Below are 23,604 nucleotides of genomic sequence, written 5' to 3' on the forward strand. Positions count from 1 at the left end.
AAAAGTTTGTGGCTTCTTGTGGTATCTGCGCACAAAACAAGAGTCAGAAGGAAAAACCAGCAGGATTACTACGTCCAATAGACATTCCACCAGGCCCTTGGCACACGCTCTCGATGGATTTTATCACGGATTTACCCCCTTGCTCCGGATACAACACAATTCTAGTGATCGTGGACCTTTTTTCAAAAATGGCTCATTTTATCCCACTGAAGGGTTTACCTACAGCTTCCATTCTAGCCCGAGAATTTCTTGAAAACATTGTCCGGTTGCATGGTTTCCCTTCAGTACTAATCTCTGACCGAGGGAGCCAATTTATTTCCCATTTTTGGCTGAGTTGTTGTCGTTTAGCACAAATTGATGTACGACTTTCCACCAGCCATCACCCTCAAACCGACGGGCAGACTGAGAGAACTAACCAAACTTTAGAACAATATCTGCGCTGCATGTTGCATCAATCCGAGGGTACTTGGAAGGATGTCCTTTGGATTGCTGAATACGCTTACAATAATTCAATCCATTCTGGGACGGGAAAAACCCCTTTTTTCCTGCTGTATGGAAGTCATCCTCGAACCTCAAATCTGGACCCAACTCAAGCTCTCGGAACACCTGCTGTTGACCATCTGCATTCGATGATAACTCAAGCATTTAAAGAAGCCACAGCTCATCTTCAACGAGCTAAAGAATCATACAAAAAAGGAGCAGACCAACATCGAAAAGAGGCTCCTCAATATCAAAAAGGAGATCAAGTCTGGCTGTCCACTAAACATTTATCTTTAAAAGGGCCACGCACCTTCAACCCAAGATATTTAGGACCCTACTCGATCACGGCCGTGATTAACCCAGTGGCTGTCAAACTAGAATTACCTACTCGAATGAAGATACATCCTGTCTTCCATGTTTCTCTCCTGAAACCTGTGCAACCCGGAACCCGTTTGACTAAACCTCCTGAGCCAATCCAAGTTGACGGAGAATCCGAATTTGAAATTCGAGACATCTTGGACTCCAAAATTTCCAAATCAAAACTATACTACTTGATTGATTGGAAGGGATATGGACCCCAGAAGAGATCTTGGGAACCCTCAGAATATGTACATGCACCTCGTCTAGTCCGAAAATTTCATCGGGCTTTTCCCAACAAGCCAAAACCTCCGGAAAAGACAAGCTTGGGAGGGGCCTTGAGGGGGTGTGCTGTCATGACCGCAGCCTCCAAGGAGTCAGGTTTAGCCAAACTGCCTCGGAAGCTGGGTCCCAACTTCATTTCCAGGCACCCATCGGCTCCTATAGGGGCCTTATGGACCTTGTCCTGGCGCCAGTGGCGCCAGGCTCATAAGGGGACCCAGTCCCGGCACAGGACGTGCCAGGCTCATGATGTAAGGAATGGTGCTTGGGTGGACCTGCCACCCGGCACAGGACGTGCCGGGCTCATGATGTAAGGAATGGTGCTTGGGTGGACCTACCTGCTGCAGACCATGCTGCTCACTCACCTGCAGGATGAAATCCTCATCCATCCATGGCTGGAACTACTTTACCTTCTGGGTGTGGCCAGCACCACTCCCTGGGACTGGATACTGGAACTATTCTGGAAGCTGGGACTTCTTACCTGGGCGAGGCTGCTGTGGAAGGAGACACCTAAGCACTCCAGTAAGCTATTTAAACCACGCCCGATCAGAGCAACGTGCTTCGCGTTATTCTGCAATAGCAGCAGGACGCTCACGGTGTCAGCTCCAGAGAATCTTCAACTTCTGCATCTGGGGAAGAGAAATCCGCAATCTTACCTTCCGAAATACCATCTTCGTCTCCAGCAGCATCTGAAAAGGGAAAAGAACACCAGGTTAGCACGAGATAAAAACCAGCGCAGCACTTACCCAGTCCATCGGTGCATCTCAAGCCACGGGCTGCAGCTTTCCGTTTTTTCCGGCACCCTGTGGAAGCAAAGACATTGGTTAGTAAACCTCTGTGAAACTTTCCTTACCTGCGCTGCATTCTTCTCGCCTCCGCCGACGCTGCTACTCGCATCTGCAAAACAAAAGGACATCATTAAGAAATACAAAACACCATCTATACGCACGTGTTTTGGGGAGCGCTCATCTTTCTCACTCCTCGGTGCATTCCTCGACATCCATTTTTCTACCCAGCTGCTTCTGCGACCTGAAAAAGGAAAAGAGACATTAAGAAGTGCTTTTAACTTCGAATTGACATTTTCTACTTACTTGCCTGCAATACCTTCGCCATTCCATCGCTCTCCGGATCTCCATATTCAAGCAACCGCCGTTCGTGCTGCTAACAACGGCCTAGCTCCAAATCTTCATCCTCTGCAACCAAGAGGCTGGACAATTAACCAGTGAAGTAACTGGCTTCGGCGCCCCTGCACAGACGCAGGATGGAGAGCTCCGCTTTCACCTACATAAGGTGAGCACATTTAGCCTACGAACTACTTGGGAGTACCAGGAAGGGGAGGCAGCTTACCCAGTCAGGCTTATATTTCCATATTAACCCCTTGCTCTCATAATTGCAGACACCTCACCCTTCAGATCAAGATCTCAGTGAGGAAAGGGCCTTTCCAGGGTGGCATTCGAGGCCTGCGCGTGACCCTAGAAGACTCCGAGAACCCCCAGCCCAGACCTGCGCCTCCGAGGGATTCAGGTGAGGGTTACAGCCCCAGAGCCCTATGACTCCTGTACATTGCAAGACTGTTGCACTCGTGACACGTCTTGTTTCATTAACTGTGCCTCTTGTCACCATTTTGCTCTAATAGGGTTATACATTTGTGTTTCCCCCTCTTTAGATCAATGGCTAATCATAAGCTCAGCGCCGTCTGAATCCGGTTTTCCCGGCACGGCCGATCTACACCCACTGGTGATTCTTTTCACACCATCAGACCTAGGATTACGTCTAGGTCGGCTGACAGCATACCGCCACACTCCCATACACCACTGGTGTATTTCTCTAGCACCAATGAGCGGTTATTTATTAACCCCTAAATTAATATGTATCTCTTGAGATCCTCATAGTTCTCCCTCCCACAGATCTTACCCACGGACAGACTCTCCCAACTAGTCTCTCCTGATGAAGGCCACCACAACTACAAGCTTCTACCAAGCCATTGTGGCCGAAACACAACTGTGTCCATCACTTGTGGCACAACTGTGAAAATACCCTTTGTTGTATGTTTCTAATTTCGTGTTGTGTAAACCGTTTTTGTTTAAACCACATCCGGGTTGAAGAACAGCCTCGGGCAGCACTCATCTGAGTTACTTGTCACCAACTTCGTATACTCTCATGTGCTTGTCACTAGGGCACTCATCCCCCACATCCTGATGAGGGTGCACAACTGCACTTCCCTATGTTTTTATATTGAAATCTGTCCGGTGTTGCTTTCGTGCTTAGCGAAATTTTGTAATAATTTAAGACACTGGTTTTTGAGATTGAAATAAATCTATCCAGAAACTGTGGATTGTTGTGAGGATCTCGCATCCTGATTATTTGTTATCAATATATGTACCCACCTGGGCATAACAGGACTCCGCCAGGCGCCCTTTATTTTCTCTCACACACACGACGCAGTTCTCCTCAGGCGTTGGCAAAATGGCGCCCATTCCCGTGCGAACTACGACAGCCATTTTGGACTCTTCCCTTAAACCTATGCCATCGGCGTTGGGTGCTGGGAGCATTTTTTAGGGTGAACAGCCTTTTCCTTGTGCACCGTTTCGTCCAGTGTATGACTGGAACGCTCAATGCCATTACAGCACTCGGTCTCGCTGCCTGCGGCGTCTGTGCCATTGATCTATGTCAACCTGGCTGGTGGGAGTCCCTCTTGGTAGCCCTCTCCCTTGCGGCCCTGAAGCTATTCCTCTCCGCCTGCCACAGTGTCTAAGCCTTCGGCGAAGGATGCCTTCTTTGGAAAATTACAGAAGTTAATGCACTCGGAACCCCTTAAAGGAATATTTCAGAGGTATTTTTAAGGAAATCTGCCCTTCTGGGCTGAATTCTTTACCGACAGTTCCGCTCGCAGCACCGGTTGTACTGGCAGCTGTCCCACCTCTACCAGTTGGGCCACCTCCAGCCCTTCTGCCTCTGCCGCCCTTGTCCCCAATAGACAAGTCTTCGGCGGAGCCAGATGTGACGCAGGTCGAGCCGGATGTTTTGGATGGCATGCAAGGGATAGGGATGGCGATGACCAGCCCCGCTCTTAGGGCGTTCCATGACCGGGTACTGAACATGACTCTTTTGGATGTTCCAGTACCTGAGGCACCCCCTCCGCAAGAAGGGGTGCGTTTGGGGGTGTTCACCTTGTCTCCTCAGGAGCACACCAGCTTGTTCTTCCTGGAGGACGTTTTGGCCAGGGTCCACAAAGTATGGGATAAGCCACACTCTGGACTGCACGTTAACAAAAGGATTGGCGCTCCTTATAGGCTTCATACTTCGGAGGAGGTAGCCTTAGCGTCTTGCCCGCTTCCTTCCTCCACAGTGGTGGCGGCCGCCACGCTTCAATCCAGACCGGCTTCAGCGTCATCTACAGCGGCGGCTCAGGTTTTGGCCAAAGAGGACAAGCTGCTTGACTCTTTGGGGAGGAAGATCTTTGCTAATTCCGCCCTGCAGTTGAGCCAGGCGAACGCAGAGCTCATATTAGCGGGGGCGAATATGAAAATGTGGAAAGGTCTGTCGAATTTTGAGGAGTTCATTCTTGCGGACAAGCTGGACGATTTTAAGGCTGGCTTGTCAGATGCCAGAGTCCTGGCGCAGGATATGCTTGAGGCTGTGGGGCATCTTGTTGACACCTCGGCTCGGGCCTCATACTTGGTGTGGACACCTCTCGTCAGGCTTGGCTTCATGCCATCAAGTTTTGCAAGGAGGTTCAGGATAAAGTTCTGGACCTGCCCTTTGACGACAAAGAACTGTTTCATTCGTCAACAGATGTAGAGCTGACTAAAACATGAGGACAGCACGCAGACAGCCAAGTCCTTGTCCGTTCTGGTGAAACCTCCTTTCAGGGCTCAGAGAACACCCTCGCAGCCTCGGTCCTCCTCTGGTTTTCGGGGGTTTCTGGATCTAAAGACACGTAGAGTCGATCCTCTAGCTGGAAGCTCCCATCGGCGTCAGCAGCAAGGCCGTTTTTTTTTCTCGGTCCTCTGCCGCCTCCTCAGGATCTGGGGGTCTCGCCACCGAAAAACCCACTAAATTAGGGTTTTCGGCACTCGCACGAGACCCCGGTGGGAGGATGCATTGCGTCTCACTGGGAGGCGTGCCAGACCATCACCATCGGTCTTGTCCGTTGCTCGGGCGGGATTTCGCTGGCCCCTTTCCCCTACCCCACCCTTCAATCCTCCCTTCCAGCAGTCAGGAATGCCCTCCCTCAGAGTCGAAGTCCAGAAACCTCTGGATCTCAAGGTAGTGGAACCCGTTCCCCTAGGGGAGCGAGGGGAGGGCTTCTGCTCCCGTCTGTTTACGGTGCCCAAACCCAACCAGGCTGGCCTGCGCACCATCCTAGACCTTTCCCAGTTCAACCTTTCTCTCCCCCACCCCCCACCCCCCAAGAGAAATTCAAGATGATCACCCCCTGTCAGATAAAGTCCTCTCTACAGAAGGGCGACTGGCTCGGCGTGGTGGACCTGCAGGATGCGTATATGCATATCCTCATTTGGGGCTCGCATCATAAATAACTACGCTTTTCCATGGGGGAGGAGCATTTCCAGTTTTGTGTGCTCCCGTTTGGTCTCAGCTCGGCACTGCATGTCTTTCTGAAGATGTCGGTCATCGCAGCTCATCTTCGGCTACAGGGTATCCATGTGTATCCGTATTTGGACGATTGGCTGCTGCGCAGTCTTTGTCCACTGAAAGCCTCAAGCAGCCTTCAGTCTCTCCTCCAGCTCCTGTTCCACCTTGGAGTCAATGAACTGGCGGAAATCCTCCATGACGGTCTCTCGGGATTTCCCTGGGTTTTCGTTGGAACACGATCGATTGCAGAGTGTACCTGGGGACAGAATGGCGGATCTGATTGCCACGTGTCAGGTCTTTGTGCAGTCGGAGAGCATGTCGGCCTGGTGGTTCCAGAGGCTTCTAGGCCTCGTGGCTTTGTGCGTGCGGGCTCTTCCTCTTGCTCGTCTCAAGATGAGGCGAACGCAGATGGCTCTTCGGAGCTCATGGCTTCAAGCAGTGGATACAGATTCCAAAATGATACTGGTTCCACCTTTCATGAGGGCGGACCTCTTGTGGTGGTCGTCCCTTGGGGCCCCAAATGAACCCAGAGCCCTAACACTACCTGGCATGTGACCATGCCAGTGGGGTTCTGGGTCACGGGTCGTGACATGTCTTGTCCTGCAGGACATATTTATCGGCTGTTGCCGCTTATTTGTCCACTGACCAGTGCTCTTTTTCACTGTAATCCAGTCATTAAAAGACACTTTGTGGGCCTGATGCATCTTTATCCTCCTGTTCGCAACCTGCATCCAAGGTGGGATTTGAATGTGGTCCTTACGGCTTTGTGTCCTAAGCCTTTTGAGCCCATGGCTACTGTAGATTTTAAGTACCTTTCGTGGAAAGTGTCCTTGATAGCTGTGACTTCAGCTAGGCGTGTAAGTGAGCTTCAAGCCTTGTTGGTTCAAGATCCATACCTTACTTTTCTTAAGGATAAGGTTGTACTGCGAACAAATCCTGCTTTTCTCCCGAAGGTGGTCTCTGATTTTCATTTCAGTCAATCTCATTGCCAGTATTCTTCCCAGACCCGTCCTCAGAGGCCGAAAGTGTTCTGCACTGCCTGGACGTAAGAAGCGCCCTCAAGTTCTATCTGGACAGAACATCTGAGCTTAGGAACTCTTCGCAGCTTTTTGTGACCTTCGGAAATACCCAAGGAAAGCCGGCCTCGAAAACAACTATCTCCTGGTGGATCGCGTCCTGCATTTCTGAGGCGTATACCATTCAGGGTCTTCCGGCCCCAAAGGGAATTCATGCTCATCTTGTGCGTGGTAAGACAGCTGCCGTTGCCTTCCAAAAATATGTTCCCTGGGAGACTATCGCGAAAGCGGCTAAATGGGCCTCCCCATCGGCTTTTTGTAAGTATTACTGTATGGACCTGACCTCTAGGGCTGATGCTCAGTTCGGTCAAGCTGTGTTTAGGAACCTGTTTTAGTAAGGAGTTTCCATCCACCCATAAATCCTGTCAGGAGTGCTTGGGAATCTCGCATAAGTATGGAGGAAAGGGGATGGGACGAAGGAGTATAATTAAATTACTTGCCATAGTCACTACCTTACTCCTAGTCCATAGTCCCCTTTCCTCCATATACCCGCCCGCCGTCCCCTCTAAAAAGTATCCTCTGTTATTGCTTAAAGGTCATAGACCTGACGATAGAAAAGGACTGATGGGCGTCGCTAAGGAGTGCGGGGTTACGGCCGCGTGCGGTACCCAGCGTAACAAGAGAGGAAGGACCCATTTTGGAAAAATGTGATGCTTTTTACAAATTGCTCCGGTCCTGTCTCACAGGACGGAGGAATGTCCCAGAAGTATGGAGGAAAGCGGACTACGGACTAGGAGTAAGGTAGTCATTACGGTGAGTAACTTAATTACTATTCTTCATTGAACAACCAAGGTTAAGCCTCACGGTTACCAATGAGGCCAGCGCAGATCCTGTGGCCGGGGAAGGTCCTCCATGTCTAGAGGTGGAGGAACACCTGCCAAGCAATGACAGCCCGCTACAGGTTCCCTCCCATGCCTCTCCAGTAGGGGGGCGCATTTCACTCTTCACCAACGCATGGGAGGGAATAACCACAGACAACGGGGTGCTATCGAAAGTAGCGGGAGGTTATTGTGTGGAGACTATCAAACCGCCGCGCAGAGAAAGACAACGAAAGAACAGCTCATCCTTCTCGCAAGAGATCAACGCGCTGCTTCTCAAGGACACAATAGAGATTGTGCTGTCCAACAAGGTAAGCCAGGTTCTCCAGCATGGGGTCTGGCTTGGATTCCCATGCTCATGAATATTCCCAGTCGTCAGGCTGGAAATCTGTTATGATTAGCTCTGCTTGCAAGAGAGTGGAATGTTGAGATGGAAGGCAGAGCGCAGAATGTTTACCCATGAGTGAGTGTTCCAGGGTGGTCAGTTGAAAGATGTAAGCCCTGAGAGAGGATGCCGGTGGGTGTCCTATTTTCCCCATGACTTATCTGACATAAGAACTGTAACTAATAAGCCCAAACTAAGTAAAGAACTTACAGTACAGTTGAACTGTCTTTCTACTAATAACCAATCACTGGTCTCTGGGTTATACTGCCCCCAGCCAATTACTGCCCTCTACCTAAGCCCCTCCTCTGGCAGCCATCTTCAGGTTTTGAACGCATGTTCAAGTGTTGGGAGTCCTCGTGCTTTAGCTCTCGAGCTTTTACTGCGTTTCGCGTTTTTTTTCCGAAGAGTTTACTCCTCCGATTCTACTTCCGATCAACGGGGACCTGTTTTTGGAATTTTCAACGCCCCTTAAGGGCATCTTTTCATCGAGTTTCACACTTCTCAGAGGATTCCAGAAGATCTTTGAGGCCTACCCTGCGTGGACATGGCCCAGGACAAAGGAAGCATGACGCCTGTTGGATCCATGCTGTTCAGGAGCTGCCCTGGATGCGGACTACAGAACGTCTTTAAGGAGGATGAGCACTCTCGGTGCCTCTACTGCGATCACAACGACAAATCGCAAGTGGAGAAGGACTGTTGCATTTTGTAAGAACATGTCCGAATGGATCGTCGCGCTCGGCTCACCAACTCTGGCTGGAGGGGAAGATTCCTTCGGCGGGTGAGAAGAGGAAGAAGTCCGAGCGGTCTTCTAAGACCTTTTGAGGGCGCTCTGGGAAAACGTGGGCCCAACAAAAGGCAAAGCACTGCAAGTCTGTGGGCACCGGGAGTGCCGATCAGTCGGGCTCCTCGGCTGCCAGGCAGGGCGCCTTATCACTGACGCCATCAACCACGAGCCAACACTCTGGCTCGGTGAAGAGGAAGTCGGAGAACCCGGGTAAGCTTGGGGAGAAGCACCGTTCGATTCTGACGGAGACAGAGATGAAGGCCTCAGGCACGGCCAAGGTCGTGAAGGCCCTGATTCACCCGGCTAAGGCCTTGATTGAAGGAGTCGTGGCGGCCCTGGCGAAACCTACGGAGGCTTCCCCAGTGGAGACGGCTTCAGGGGCTTGAGTTTCCCTGCCACCCCGGAGGGAATCTTCTTTTCTGCCTATTGAGAAGACCCCCGTGAAACCCCAGTAGGAGAAAGGGGGGGCACGGTAGCCATTATGGACACGGATACCACCTTTGAGGATAATTTGGCTAGCGTCCAAAGGATTCGGGACAAGAAGTCAGAGGAATCCAGGGCCCACGGCAAGGATCCCGACGAGGCCGACTAAGAGAGCGACGGGGGAGCCGACAAGGAAGATGGGGCCACGGAGGGCCCCACGCCCCAGCCTTCAGTCCTGTTGCAGCCGGTGCCCGTACCAGGGGACAATTCAGGAGCTATCTTGATGGCTATACAGGCCCTGTGTATGGAGATGAGGACAAGGATGCCCTTACCCCCCACCCACGACCCAGTGGAACCTGGACTGTCGGTGGGAGCCCACCTAACAAGCGGAGACGAGTCCATCCTTCTCCCCCTTCCAGCCTTCACCCCCATCCCCTGCTGAGGGATGAGGCGGGAACGTAGACGACGACGGTGGTGACGACGGAATGGACCTACCTTCGCCACCCCCTCGGACCTCCCCCCCAGCCCCCGACAAAATTGGCTCCTTACACATCATGATCCAGGAAATCTGAGCTCTTAAAGCTCTGCCCCAAGAGCAGAATAAGGAGGGCTTCCTCTACCAACGACGGGAGGCCAAGAGGATGACTGTCCTCTCAGTCCCGTTACTGGACGACATCTGGGACGAGGGGCTGGCACTCCGGAAGAACCCGGCCATGGCTCCTGCTAAGAGAGACCGGTACGAGAAGTAGTACCGGGTCCCGAACTCCGCCCTTATGTGCCTCTTAGTGCAGCTGTCCCTGGATTCAGTGGGCTGCACGGCGGCCAAGAAGAAATTGGCGGGGGCGATGGCCTCAACTTCCATGAAGAAATTGGCGGGGGCGATGGCCTCAACTTCCATGTCCCCCCCGGACGCGAGGGGAAGAAGCTGGACGCCATGGGACGACTGGTCATCTCGTCGGCGGCAATGACTTTTAAAGCGGCCTCGCAATAGTGGCCACTGACACCGCCGACACCGGTTTTCGCCAGATGGGCAACAGTGGTTGCCTTCGCTGGCGCGGTTGGCTCAAGGCCACCGACTTCCGCCAGGACGTGCAGACCAGGGTTCTGGACATGCCCTTCGACAGGAACAACCTGTTCGGCAAGATGGTGGACGAGTCGCTGCAGGCCATCAAGACGGACACCAAGCCGGCTCGGGCCTTGGGCATTCTTCATCGACGGCCGTCCTTTCGGAGCTCTGGAGGCAAGCAAGGTGCCTCCAAAGGGTTCCGCCGCGGTTCCTCGTACCGCCAAGCAGCCCGCTCCTCGTCACAGGAAGCCTACAGAGGACGGGGCAAGACTGGAGGATACCGTCATTGTCGCCAAGGAGGCCAAGGCGGCAAGGCCGTGATGAAACAGGACTGAACCGGCCGTGGCGTTGGGCCCCCACCCGAGCACCCTGGTGGGAGACCGGCTGGTGGAATTCATCAGCGTGTGGGCGTCCATCTCCACTGACCGTTGGGTGCTAGATGCCCTGGCCTGCGGGCACACTCTGGAATTTCAAAAAAGGTGTCCCCGTATTCCACCCGTGGGCAGGAAGGCAAACCACGTCCCACAACTGCTTCTGGAGGTACGAGCAATGCTAAGAAAGGGAGCTATAGAACTCATCCCAAAGAGGCTCAGGGGCTCCGGAGTGTACTCGCGGTACTTCCTCGTCCGGTAGAGGACCGGCGGTTGGCGACCCATCCTGGACCTCCGTCGTCTAAACAAGTACATCAAGTCCCAGAAATTCCGGATGGTCACCCTCCAGCATGTGCTGGGACAGCTGGAGGAAGGCGACTTCCTATCGTCGCTGGACTTGGAGGATGCCTACTTCCACATCCCCATTCTAAAAGGACATCGAAAATTCCTACGATTTTGTGGTCTAAGGGCGACACTATCAGTTCAAGGTCCTTCCCTACGGATTGAAGTCGGCGCCCAGGGTGTTCACCAAGTGCCTAGCACCAGTGGCGGCACGGCTACGCCTGCAGGGGATCCACGTCTACCTCTACCTGGACGATTGGCTCATCCGAGCAAAGTCAAGGGAACTCGCCGTTGATCACGCAGTGAAGACCGTCCAACTGCTCACGGATCTGGGATTCTCGATCAACTTCGCGAAATCCCACTTGGTACCGTCTCAAGACGCCCTGTTCCTGGGAGCCAGACTCGACGATTGGCTTCGCCGTCAGAGGAAAGAACGAATGCCATCATGGGCAAGGTACAACGGCTGTCGACCACGGACATGGCCAGAGTGAGATCCATCAAGTCCCTACTCGGAATGTTGTCCTCGTGCATCTACCTCGTGCGCCTATGCAGGCTGCGGATGCGACCACTGCAGGAGTTCCTCGACGCCCGTTGGATGCAAGCGGCGGGCAGCTTAGAAGACAGGATTTCACTCAACGAGACTTTCCGCCAAGCGATCCGGTGGTGGGGCACCCGCGCGCATCTAACGGCGGGCATGGACTTCCAGACCCCGGCACATCAGGAGACGGTGATGACAGACTCCTCACTGGAGGGATGGGGGCGCACACCGGAGATCTCCACGCAAGAGGCCTTTGGCTCCCGGAGGAGAGGTCACTACACATCAATGTCCTGGAGCTCCGAGCCGTGTTCTGGGTCCACAGGTTGTTCCTCCCGTCAAGGACAAAGTGGTAAGGGTCTTCACTGACAACACCACCACTATGTTCTACATCCGGAAGCAGGGGGGCACCAGATCCCCAGCCCTATCCAAGGAAGCGCAGGATCTTTGGCACTGGGCCGTCGCCCAAGGGATGTTTCTGGTACCCTTCCATCTGGCAGGAATAAAGAACACCACAGAAGATTAACCCTCTGTGGATTACGGCCCCTCGAGTGCTGCTGTACTGCCAAGGTGGGGCTGGCGCATGCCTCCATCAAGATCCATTTTGCGGCTATCTCCCGCGACACCAGAACTCCGGGGCGGTCATCTCTATGGTCTCATTGCCTGGTGAAGGAGTTCATGAAAAGTCTGTTCCGATCGTTCCCGCCGGTGAAGGCTCTGGCCCCGATGTGGGAACTCAACTTGGTGCTGACCAGGCTCATAGGGCCACCATTCGAGCCGCTGCATTCGGCACTGTTGAAGTTCCTGTCGTGGAAGACAGCGTTTCTTGTGGCCATCACCTCCTGGTCATCACCTCCACACGAGTGGGAGAGATCCAGGCCCTCTCCTGTAAGCGTCCATACCCGATATTCGAGACAAGGGTGGTGCTTAGGACGCACCCCTCCTTCATGCCCAAGGTGCCGTCGGACTTCCATCTCAACAAACCCTTGGTGTTACCTGTTTTCTTCCCGTCGCCTTCGTCGCTGGCTGAGAGGACTTTGCACTCGCTGGATGTGGCTTGAGCGCTGAAGTTCTACGTGGACCGCACAAAGTGTTTTTGGAAGACATTACAGCTGTTTATGAACTTTGACCCTGTGAACCAAGGGAAGGCCCTCTCGAAGGCTTCCATTTCCAGATGGCTCTCCGGCTGCATCATGCACTGTCGCCGGTTGGAAAACCGACTCTTGCCCTGCCGTCCGAGAGCCCACTCAACCAGAGCGATCGCTGCTACCACAGCATTCCTGTCTGGTGTGCCCCTGCTGGACATCTGCAGGGCTGCTACATGGAGGTTGACGCACACCTTCATGAGATTTTACTGCGTCGAACAAGATTCGCAACCTGTTCGCCTGAAGGTGAGCTTGGTGAGGAGATAAGAGATGCTTAATGTTGAGTTGTTGAAATGCTTAATGTTGAGCCTTTCCACCTCCCGTGGTTGTGCATGTGTGTACTGCTATGTATTCTTGTATTCATGAGCATGTGAATCCATGCCAGACCCCATGCTGGAGACGGAACAAGGTACTTACCATTAACTTGTTCTCTAGCATGGGTCTGGCATGGATTCACATGCAAACCCTCCCTTCAACCCCTCTTTGGCTCTTCTCTTGGTCCTATTGCCACTTAACGTGCTACCAAATCTGAAGATGGCTGCCAGAGGGGCTTAGGTAGAGGGCAGTCATTGGCTGGGGGAGTATGACCCAGTGATTGGTTATTAGTAGAAAGACAGTTCAGAAACTAAACTGAAACTGATTTTTTTCTTTTACCGAGGATTCCCAGCCTGACGATGGGGAACATTCATGAGCATGTGAATCCATGCCAGACCCATGCTGGAGAACAACAGTTACAGGTAAGTAACTTGTTCCGTATTTATTCAACCAACTTCCTTGTGCCAAAAAAGGATCTATCTATGCGCCCGGTGTTAGACTTTCGCCCTGCAAACACTTATGTACAGCCACAAAAATTCTGCATGACAACACTACAGGCGGTAACCCCCCCTCCCTCCCCCCCTGCTAAAGCGGGGAGATTACATGGCAACACTGGATATGAGAGATGCCTATTTTCATATTTAAATGTTCCCAGCGTACAGAAAATTCTTGCGTTTCAAGGTAGCAAACCAGCACTAGGTCGTCTGTTTCAAGGGTATTCACCAAACTACTGGCAGTGGTGGCAGCGCACCTGCGCAGGCAGGCAATCCCAGTGTATCCCTACCTGGACGACGGGCTGATCACAGGGGAGTCACTCCATCTTTGCAGACTTAACACGCAAAGAACCATAAAACTTCTCTTCCTAATGGGTTTCTCAACAAATGAGTCAACAAACGAGAAAAAGTCAAGTCTTGTACCAAACACAACAAAAGTTCCTAGTAGCTGTCTTAGACACAAAAGCAGGCTTAGCCTTTCCATCCTTGGATAGCGTTCAAAACATGCTTTGGCAAATACCCCAATATCAAGTCGGTCGCCAGATAAACATATGTAAAGAAATGCATTTACTAGGCATGATAGCATTGTGCAAGTACCTGGTCACACACGCACGTCTGTGCATGCGCCCCATACAGGAGTGGTTGGCGAAACAGTGGTCTCAGGCAAGTGGTCAGTGGGACGATCTAGTGGTCGTTTTGCCAACACGAATTCAAAACCTACGCTGGTGGAAAAAGGAAAATCTGTTAAAGGAAAAACCCTTCCACGATCCGGAGGCGCAAGTGATCGTTACAACAGACACATCACTCTCCGGGTGGTTGGCTCATTACCTTCACCACAAGCACACGGTCTGTGGACTCAAATTAAGGCACAGCGCCACATTAACCTGTTGGAACTACTAGCATTATTCATATCTCTTCAAGCATTCGAAGCGCAGCTGACGAACCAGAAGGTTCAGATCTTAGCAGACAGCACCACTGCAATGTTCTATATAAACAAACAAGGGGGCACACACTCTCCAAATCTGTCCAAGCTGGCACAGAAAATATGGAGGTGGGCACTCAAACGGGGGATGTTCCTACCATCCCAACACGTTCCAGGGGTACTCAACACTCTAGCAGACTCTCTGAGCAGAGATCCCCTACCAGAAGAACACAAATGGCAACTAGGCTCGATGTAGTAGACCATATCTTTTCGCAGTAGGGTTAGCCCACGCTAGACTTGTTTGCTAAAGGAGAAAACGAGCAATGCCCAGACTCCACGTCCAGTTTCCCCCAACCAGGCTTCCAAAGGGAACGCCCTATAGATGAACTTGTCAGGTAAATTTGCTTACGCTTTTCCCCCCCAACTCCCTTAATGAGCAAGGTAGTGAACAAGATTCACAGGGAATAAATGATGCTCATCCTAGTTGCTCCAATGTGGGCAAGACCGCCATGGTATCCACTTCTGCGCAAACAGGCAATGTGCGATCCCATCAACCTCCTGTGTCCGACGAACCTATTGACCCAACACGGGGGAATAACCGTACACCCTCAGCCACACTAAATTAACCTGCAGCTTGGCTCCTGAGGTCATAGTTCGGACACCTTAATCTGCCACAATGATGTATGGCTATCCTCAAGGAGAATCGCAAACCAATCACCAGACACTGTTATTTCGACAAGTGGAGAAGATTTGTAATCTGGTACCAGTCTAAACAAATAAACCCACTAGAACATGCTCCATCCCACATTCTAAACTATATGCTCCACTGGTTAGACTCAGGGTTAGTATTCAACTCCATAAAGGTCCACCTGACGGCTTTATCAGCGTACACCACCTCTCACAGTAAGGTATAGTGGTGGAAAATTCCTGTTATTAAGGCTTTCATGGAAGTTGTAAAAAGGCTCCACTCTCCAATTTCTAACCCACCGCCAGGCTGCAATCTCAATGATGTTCTTGCTAATCTTATGGGGCCCCCGTTCAAGCCTATCCACAAGTCAAGTTGAAACACCTGAAATACAAGACTGCCTTCTTAGTGGCTATTACTTCCATAAGTGAATTGCAAGCATTGGCAGTTCAGGATCCTTTCTTTATCCTTCATTAGGACAAATTGGTTTTACGTACTCTTCCGAAGTTCTCTCCTAAATTCATTTCCAAATTCCATGTGAACCAATCCATTGAGCTACCAGCCTTCTTTCAGAATCCAATTAGCTCTGCTGAGGTAAAACGCCACACATTGGATGTAAGGAGGGCAGTCCTTTACTACGTAAACAAGACCAGACTGCTAAGGAAAACGGACCAGCTGTTTGTTTCCGTAGCACCAGGCAGAGAAGGAGATCGCATTTCCAACAATGCCATCTCCAGATGGATAGTCAGATGCATACAACTGTGCTATTCAATATCAAACAAAACACTGCCTTTCACACCAAGAGCTCACTCCACTAGAAGCACAGGATGTACCTTGGCCTTTATCGCAAATGTCCCCTTAGACAACATTTGCAAAGCAGCTACATTGACTTCACTCAGCACTATTGCATTGACACCCATTCCAAAGCAGATACACAGGTGGGGCAAGCCAAGCGGTTCTAAAACATATGTTTGCTGCCGCTTCTTCTCACAACCCACCATTTTCTCCTAACACTGCTTGCTAATCTATGATATGGTATTTGTAAAGCACCTATACACAAGTGTTTCAAGGCGCGATGAGGCAGGGAGGGGGAACAAAGGGAAGACAGACAACGATCCTACTAGGCCAGGTGTCATTCAGATCGCAAGTGTATGGGTAGAGGGGAAGGGAAAAGTGCAGGGGGAAAGGGAGAGGGGAAAGTGCAGTACAGGGGTAGTAGAATAACAAGATAAAAAATAAGGGCCAGCTGGTGGCAAGTGCAAGGTAAGTGCAGACAAGTGTTGGGAAGGGGGGCTGTAGGGATACAGCGACAGTCCCGCAGTGCAGGGGTTGCCAGGTAGGCAGTGCAAGGGGAGAGTGGCTGGGCCAAGGACCGAGATTGGTGAGAGTGGCCCAGTTGCAGATTCAGTGCAATTTCAGTCAGGAATTTAGCAGGAGAGAGAAAGCAGAAGCAAAGAGGAAGGTTTTGAGTTGCTTCCGGAACCGGAGATGGTTCTCCTCAAGTTTCAGGGAGGCAGGAAGGCTGTTCCAGAGGGAGGTCCCTGCCGCTGAGAGAGATCTACCCCCAGCTCGTTGCTTGGAGAAGCGGCTGACCCTGAGGGAGTTGGAGGCGGATGAGCGAAGAGCTCGAGAAGGAAGATATTTAGGAATAGAGAGTTGAAGGTATTTTGGCCCCAGGCCCCAGAAGCCCTTGTGTACAATGCAGAGGGTTTTGAAATTAATCCTCGCAGTCACTGGGAGCCAGTGTAGAGATTTCATTCCTGGAGAGATACGGTCCCTGGGCTTGAGGCCAAGGACAAGTCTTGCAGTCCTGTTCTGGATGAGTTGTAGAGGGCGGAGCGTAGAGGCAGGCAGATTTAGATAGAGGCTGTTACAGTAGTCCAGCTTAGAGAGAAACAGGGCTCCGGAGACAGTGAGCTTCTGGGGGAAGGAGAGGAAAGGAAGAATACCTCTGAGGAGGTGCAGGTGGTAGTGTGACTTCTTAGAGATGTCAGATATGTGAGGAGAGGAGGAGAGTGTGGAGTCGAAGATGACCCCGAGGTTTTTTGCCTTGCAGGTAGGAGCAGGAAGAGGGCCAAGAGAGGCCGGCCAGAGAGCTGCAGGGAAGGAGGCAGTGGGTGTGCCGATGAGTAGAATCTGTCTTGCTGGGATTAAGGCAGAGGTCATTGGCGGCACACCATTCCTGGATAGCAGACAAGACAGTCAGAGATGAGGGAAGGAGAAGAGGAGGCTGAGGGTAGCCTGAAAATGAGCTGGATATCATCCGCATAGCACTGAAAATTGGGGCAGAGAGCGGCGATGCGGCGGGCAAGGAGCGCCAGATACTGGTTGAACAACCAGAGTGAGAGGTTAGATCCCTGGGGGACACCACAGGTAGAGAAAAAGATGTCAGAGAGGAAGGACCCCAGTTGGACCTGGGAGGGTCGATTGGAGAGGAAAGAGGTCAGCCACGCCAGGGCCTGACCAGTGATACCCAGGTTATCACAGAGACGGTTGAGCAGGATGGCATGGTTGACCGTATCAAAGGCAGAAGAGAGATCAAGCAAAATGAGAACACAGAGTGTTAGAGTCCAATTTGGAGAACAAGTCTTCACAGATGTTCAGGAGAGCAGTTTCCGTGCTTCTGGCAGCTCTGAAGCCAGGAAATTTATGGGAACCAGATCGACTACCCCTCTCTTTTAGTCCTGTATAGATCACAGGTGAAGGTAAAGGTTAACCTGTACACTTTGTTAGTAAGGTTTTCGCCTTGTTGGGAAAAATTTCACAGAAATGCAACTGAATACAAAAATTCTATCTCTTTAATAATCGTAAAAATACCTTAAAAAACATTACAAACTAAATACATTTTCAATCAAACCATTTAGTCATCATTCATCTGTTCTAACAGGGGAATACTAGAACTTAAAAAACTTTGTGCATAACAGTAAATCAGAATATGCATTCATGACATGGGAAAAAAACATTAGATTTTCCCTTAAGCAGTCGACATATGTTTCGGCCCGTTATAGTGTACCACTTCTGTCAACAGTGGTCACAAAGATGGATATTGGGCCATCTTCAGGACAACGGTTACTTTTGGTAGATTATTCTTGTTCCCCATTGAGCACACAAGTACATCTATGGTCCATAGACTGAAGTTTGGACAATTGAGCTTGGTCGGACTTTCGGATGTGGCAAGGAATTACCATCCCTGGTCTTGGTTCAAGTTAGCAACTTCTGTATCTTTATCTTCAAAATCGAGCTTTCTGAATTCCACCTGGTACCATTCAGAGGCAGGACATGGACTATTATTCCTGTAATTGTGGTGCTGCCTTGATCTATGCCGTTTGTGCGCCCAAGTGAAAACTGGAAATCTGCAAGACAGGCGAGAGCCAGACTGATGGTCATGAAGACTACCAACAGATTCAGCATGGAGATTAAGCTGGGAGATGGCCAGTTTCTCCAGGAGCTTGCCCAGGAAGGGAGTGATGGAGATTGGGCGATAGTTAGCTGGGCAGGAGGGGTCGGAACAGGGTTTCTTAAGAAGAGGGTGCACAAGGGAGTGCTTAAGGGGGATGGGAAGACTCCAGAGGCGAAGGAGTGATTGCAGAAGTCAGCAAGGGAAGGAGCCAGGGAGTCGATGTGGACCTTGATAGTTTTGGAGGAACAGGGGTCAACCTGTTTTGACGAGACTTTCATAGATCGGACTTGTCTGGAAACCTTGTCAGCAGAAAAAGGGGAAAGGCAGAGAAGGAGGGAGGAGGGGTGGCTGCAGAAGGGCCAGAGGAAGAGCAGGGAATAGAGGGAGGGAGGTGATAGGAGGAGAGGGAGGACAGGATGTCCTGAGTTTTAGAAATGAAGTGAGAGGCCAGTGCCGTGCAGAGGGCCTGGGAGGGGACAGGCGAGGTAGAGACTGCAGCAGGGTTGGCCAGTTCCTTGCAGATTTTAAAGAGTTCAGCCAAATTGTTAGATGCAGCAGAGATGCGGGCTTGGATAAGGGCTCTCTTCTTGGTGAGAACGGAGAGCCGGTATTGCCTTTGGAGCAGGCGGCAGGCCAGTTTGTCACATGAAGCACGCCATTTCCTCTCAGCCACCCTGCACTTGCGTTTTAGGGTGATGAGATCCGAGCCATTCCAAGAGTTACATTTGGCTTTGGGCTTCAGGCGGATTCTCATGACTGGGGCAAGGATATCAAGATTATCAGATATAGCAGAGTGGAGAGTGGAGAGGGCTGTGTCAGGGTGGGAGTCAGCCGAAGGTGGGGGGGGGGGGGGTGAGAAGGTGGTGGCGAAAGCCTCAACTGACACGCGCTTCCTGGGTCGGATGACCGAGAAGGGGGTGGCAGTGATGAAGGTGGCTTTGCCTGAGGGGGTAGGGAAGGTGAGGTGGGAGGAGAGGAGAAAGTGATCACTCCGGGAGAGAGGAGTGGAGAGAGGGACAGAGAGGGGAAGGTCTGAAGAGATCAGAACATAGAGTGTGCCCTCCAGAATGAGTCGGGCCAGAGGGTAGAATGGTGAGTGAGAGAGAGTCGCAGAGGTCACGAAAGAGTTCAGTGGGGGGACAGGAGGCATCCAGGTGGATGTTGACATCTCCAAGAAGGAGGAGTTGAGTGGTTGTGGCCAGGAGTGAGGAGGAGAGGTCCGCCCACTCAGAGAGGAAGGAAGAAATCCGACCAGGTGGCCGATAGATAGTAGCCACAGTAAGGGAATGGCTTGGCGAGAGAGAGAGAGAGTCTGCAGACTAGGCATTCAAAAGAGGTGTAGGTCTGCGTAGGAATGACAGAGGCAGGGCTACGCCACCACCAGTGCGGTTGGGCCTGGGCGCATAGAGGATCTTGTAGCCATCAGGTAGGAGTGTCAAAGCTGGTGAAAGAGCTGGCCGTAAACCATGTCTCAGTGAGGCTGAGATGTGGAGCATGTGATCTAAGCAGATTCCACAAGCCTCAGAAGGGATACATTACTCACTGTAATCGTATTACAGATGCTTGTATCTGCATAGATTCACATGCGCCCACCCTTCCTCCGCTGAGAGAAGGTGCATAGATATTTTGTGAGCTTTTCTGATATTTATCTGCTTGGATACATCTGTACTCACAACACACTTCATGCTACCTCATGTCAGAAACAAAACAATCTGAGGGACCTCGGCGCGTGAAGGACCATGGGTATAGTGGATTTCACACTAGGGATAGTATTAATGGCACGCCCTGTCGACACCCCTTTTTGAGTTTTTAAAACAACTGTAATACTCTGCAGCTTCCACTAGATGTCGGCCTATGCATAGCATGTGAATCCAAGCAGATACAAGCATCATAAATACGATTACGGGGAGTAATGTTTTTCTAAATATTGCCATTGTGTTGCTTCTAGTGTCACATGATTTTCGAATCAACTGTTCTCACCTTAGTAAGGTTATGATGCCCAGTCCCTCCGCTTTCAGTTAATGTTCACCCCAACGATCTATAGTTCAAGAAGTAACTGTTAGAAAAATGACAGTGTCACTTTACGGTCGTTGTAACATGTCACGGCAACGTCTCCGCCGCTACTCGTAATCCTTCAGTCATCCATAGAAAGGACACTCATTACGGCAAAGGTGCTACAAGGTTCATCAATGTCCCTCACTTCCCCATATGTAGAAATTACACCAATTCCAACCAGGATACTTAAATCTCCATTCTTGTCGTGCCACCCCTCCATTCTGATCCGTTTTCCTCCTTATCATTCTGTGTCTATTTGTATATTCATGTATTGGTAAAGTCCAGAGAGTGACAAGCATGTTGTATACCATATGTGGCATATAGTGGCCTGTGGGTCTTGGCTAAAAAGCATGTATATCCACCATAGTCAGTTGACCATATGTCTGACTGCTTCCAGTGTTATATCAACAAACAGCGTCATGCTCACATTCTGAAACCATTTGTCATTGTAACCTCTGATATTTTGTCTTCTGGATTTGGTTTTCTTTATTATTATTTTTAAAATAAATTATCACCACATAGGATTTCTCTCACTGGCATTTTCAAGAAAGTATCCCAGTGCTCATATGCCACATTAGTTATATAACATCTGGTATGTTATCCTCTTGATGACTGCAAAGTTTTATGTTCAATGGAAAGACAAGTTCATACAGATTAGACAGTAACATTATTTGATGTTTCTCACTCTGTAACTTCAGGCCACATTGCATTTTGTCTCATGTATAGTACTGTATGGATGTATGATATCTTGTGTAGTATAATCTTCTTAACTGTACAGATGTTGTCTAACAGAGTTACAAGATGATTAAATTAAGCATTCATTATTAAAATTAAGAGGTGTTTCTCAATTTCCGGCTAAAATAATCTGACATACAGTCTTGTCCTTAAGAAAGCTCCTAGATTAAAGTCCTGATTCATTCCTTCGGGGGTCAAATTGTCCAGTTTCTCGATCCAAAATAGTTCCTTCTAGTCCAGTTTCTTGCTCATATTTCCTCCCCTTTGTGACTTTTGTGTAGTATTGACTTTCAGCAGCACTACTGTGTGTCTTTTATCCAAAAAATGCCTGGCCACCGGTGAACAGGCATTTTTTGTTCTGATGTTGCTCTTATGTTCGTTCCAGCATTCTTTCGCCTTCCTTATTGTCTGTCCTACATAGAAGACTCTGCAGGGACAGCTTAGACCGTAAATCACTGAGTGTGAATCGCAGCTTGCAAAGTCCTTAAGTTTTGTGCCAGTGCGCAGATGTCTAATGTGACTGCATTTCATTATGTTAGTTATTGCAGTTTAAAAATGGGAACGTGCCAGTCTTCTCTTTTTATTGTCAATTGCTTATCAATTCTCGGTCTTTCTGTCCTAGCCAGTTGGTCTCTAAAATTGCAACCTTTTGCACGCTGTAATTGGGGGTTTTGGAAAGAGTTTCTGGAGCTGAGGGTCAAGTTCCATCAATCTCCAATTCCTCTTGATTAGCGTTGTGATGTGATGACCCTGTCTAGTGTACTTGAGGGCGTACAGAAACAGTATCTCTTTTGTATTGATCGTAGGAGTGAGGAGGTGCTTACTCTTAAATGCTCTGACCTTGTTCGGCGCTGTCTCTACTATTTATTTCGGGATAACCCCTTTTGATATATTCCTCGACCATTTTTTTGTGTTCAGTTATCAGAGTTTCTTCCTCTGACACTGTGTGTTTTAATCACAGGAATTGGCTGTATGGAATATTGTTCTTAGGGTGCAGGGGATCGTGGCTGAGTTAATGCAATGAATTATTATCTGCTGGTTTATGGAATGTTTATTGTTAGGGTGTTCCCTTTCAATTGCCAGCCCTACGTCGAGGAAGTGCAGTCTAGGAGTCCCCACCTCCATTGTAAATTGAATACGGTTATGAATTGGAAATGCATAAAGATATGTTCTATTCCCCTTCCAAATTACAAATATGTCATCTATATACTTTTTCCATGTTCTTAATTTGGATTTCCATGTTCTTAATTTGGATGCTCAATGTTCATGTGATAGTACATGCACAAATTCAAGGTTATACATGAATAGATTTGCGTAAACGGGTGTCATTGAAGATCCCATGGAGGTTCCAGAGGCCTATAGTTAAAACTGGGTTTTGTAATGGAAGTAGTTATTACGAAGTATGAACTTATTAAGTTCTATTATGAAAGTCTTGTTTGCTTTAAATTTCTCTTCTCTGAATGGGGACCACTCTAGTGCTTTGAGTCCATCCTGATGTGGAATAGATGTATATAGGCTTTGCATGTCGAAAGAAGCGAGTATGTAATTTTCCTGTAGGCCCTCGATCTCTTCTAGAGTATTCAAGAAATGTGTTGTTTCTCTCAGGTAGGTTGATGTTTCCTGTACTATTGGTTGTAGTGACTTATCAACGTCAATCGCCAGTGGGTCAAAAATAATTTCAGTACCTGCCACTATTGGTCTTATTGGAGGGTTCCTTAGTGCCATGTGTATCTACGGAAAGCCGTAGAATACTGGTGTGATGGGGTGGTCCTTTATTAAAATTCTCATGGTTTTATTATTATTCCATTCATTCCCTGATGCTTTCTCCAGTGTACCTTGTATTAGTGTAGCAATTGGACTAATTGGATCCTGCTCATTTTTGATGTAGGTATTGAGATCATTCAATAAGAGCCTGATCTGTGTATCGCAGAAACGAGTATCCATGATGACTATTGCTTTGCCTTTATCTTCTGGCTTAAGTCTTATGGTACAGTTATCTGCTAAGTCCTGGATGGTTTGGCTTTGATGTCACCTAATGTTATATCCCTTTAATTTATTGAAATCTACTTTCTTTAGATCATTCAGCAAGTGTAATTGTCATTTAAAAAAATGTATTAGCATTCAGTTTAAAATGTAAACCTTACAGCTATTTTTTTTTTATAAACCAAGTACATCCTTAATTTTTAAAAAAGAAAAATATTTTGAACTATAGAACCCACAATACAATATAAGGAAAATTAACATTACAAATTAAGTTCAAAGTAAAAAAACTTCACAGGGTGTTCGAGCCCCCCCTTTAACAAATTCAGTAAGCACAATGAAAGAGGCATAATATCAA

At 49.5% G+C, this 23,604-nt stretch overlaps 1 protein-coding gene across 1 annotated transcript in view; it reads left to right on the forward strand.

Annotated features, from left to right (window-relative positions):
* Positions 1–23,604, forward strand: part of LOC138580803 (TBC1 domain family member 10B-like) — a 977,369-nt gene that overhangs the window by 304,945 nt on the left and 648,820 nt on the right. The window lies entirely within an intron of this gene.

The sequence above is a fragment of the Ambystoma mexicanum genome, chromosome 3p, assembly GCF_040938575.1.
Source record: "Ambystoma mexicanum isolate Mex_15411 chromosome 3p, UKY_AmexF1_1, whole genome shotgun sequence".
Taxonomy (NCBI): domain Eukaryota; kingdom Metazoa; phylum Chordata; class Amphibia; order Caudata; family Ambystomatidae; genus Ambystoma; species Ambystoma mexicanum.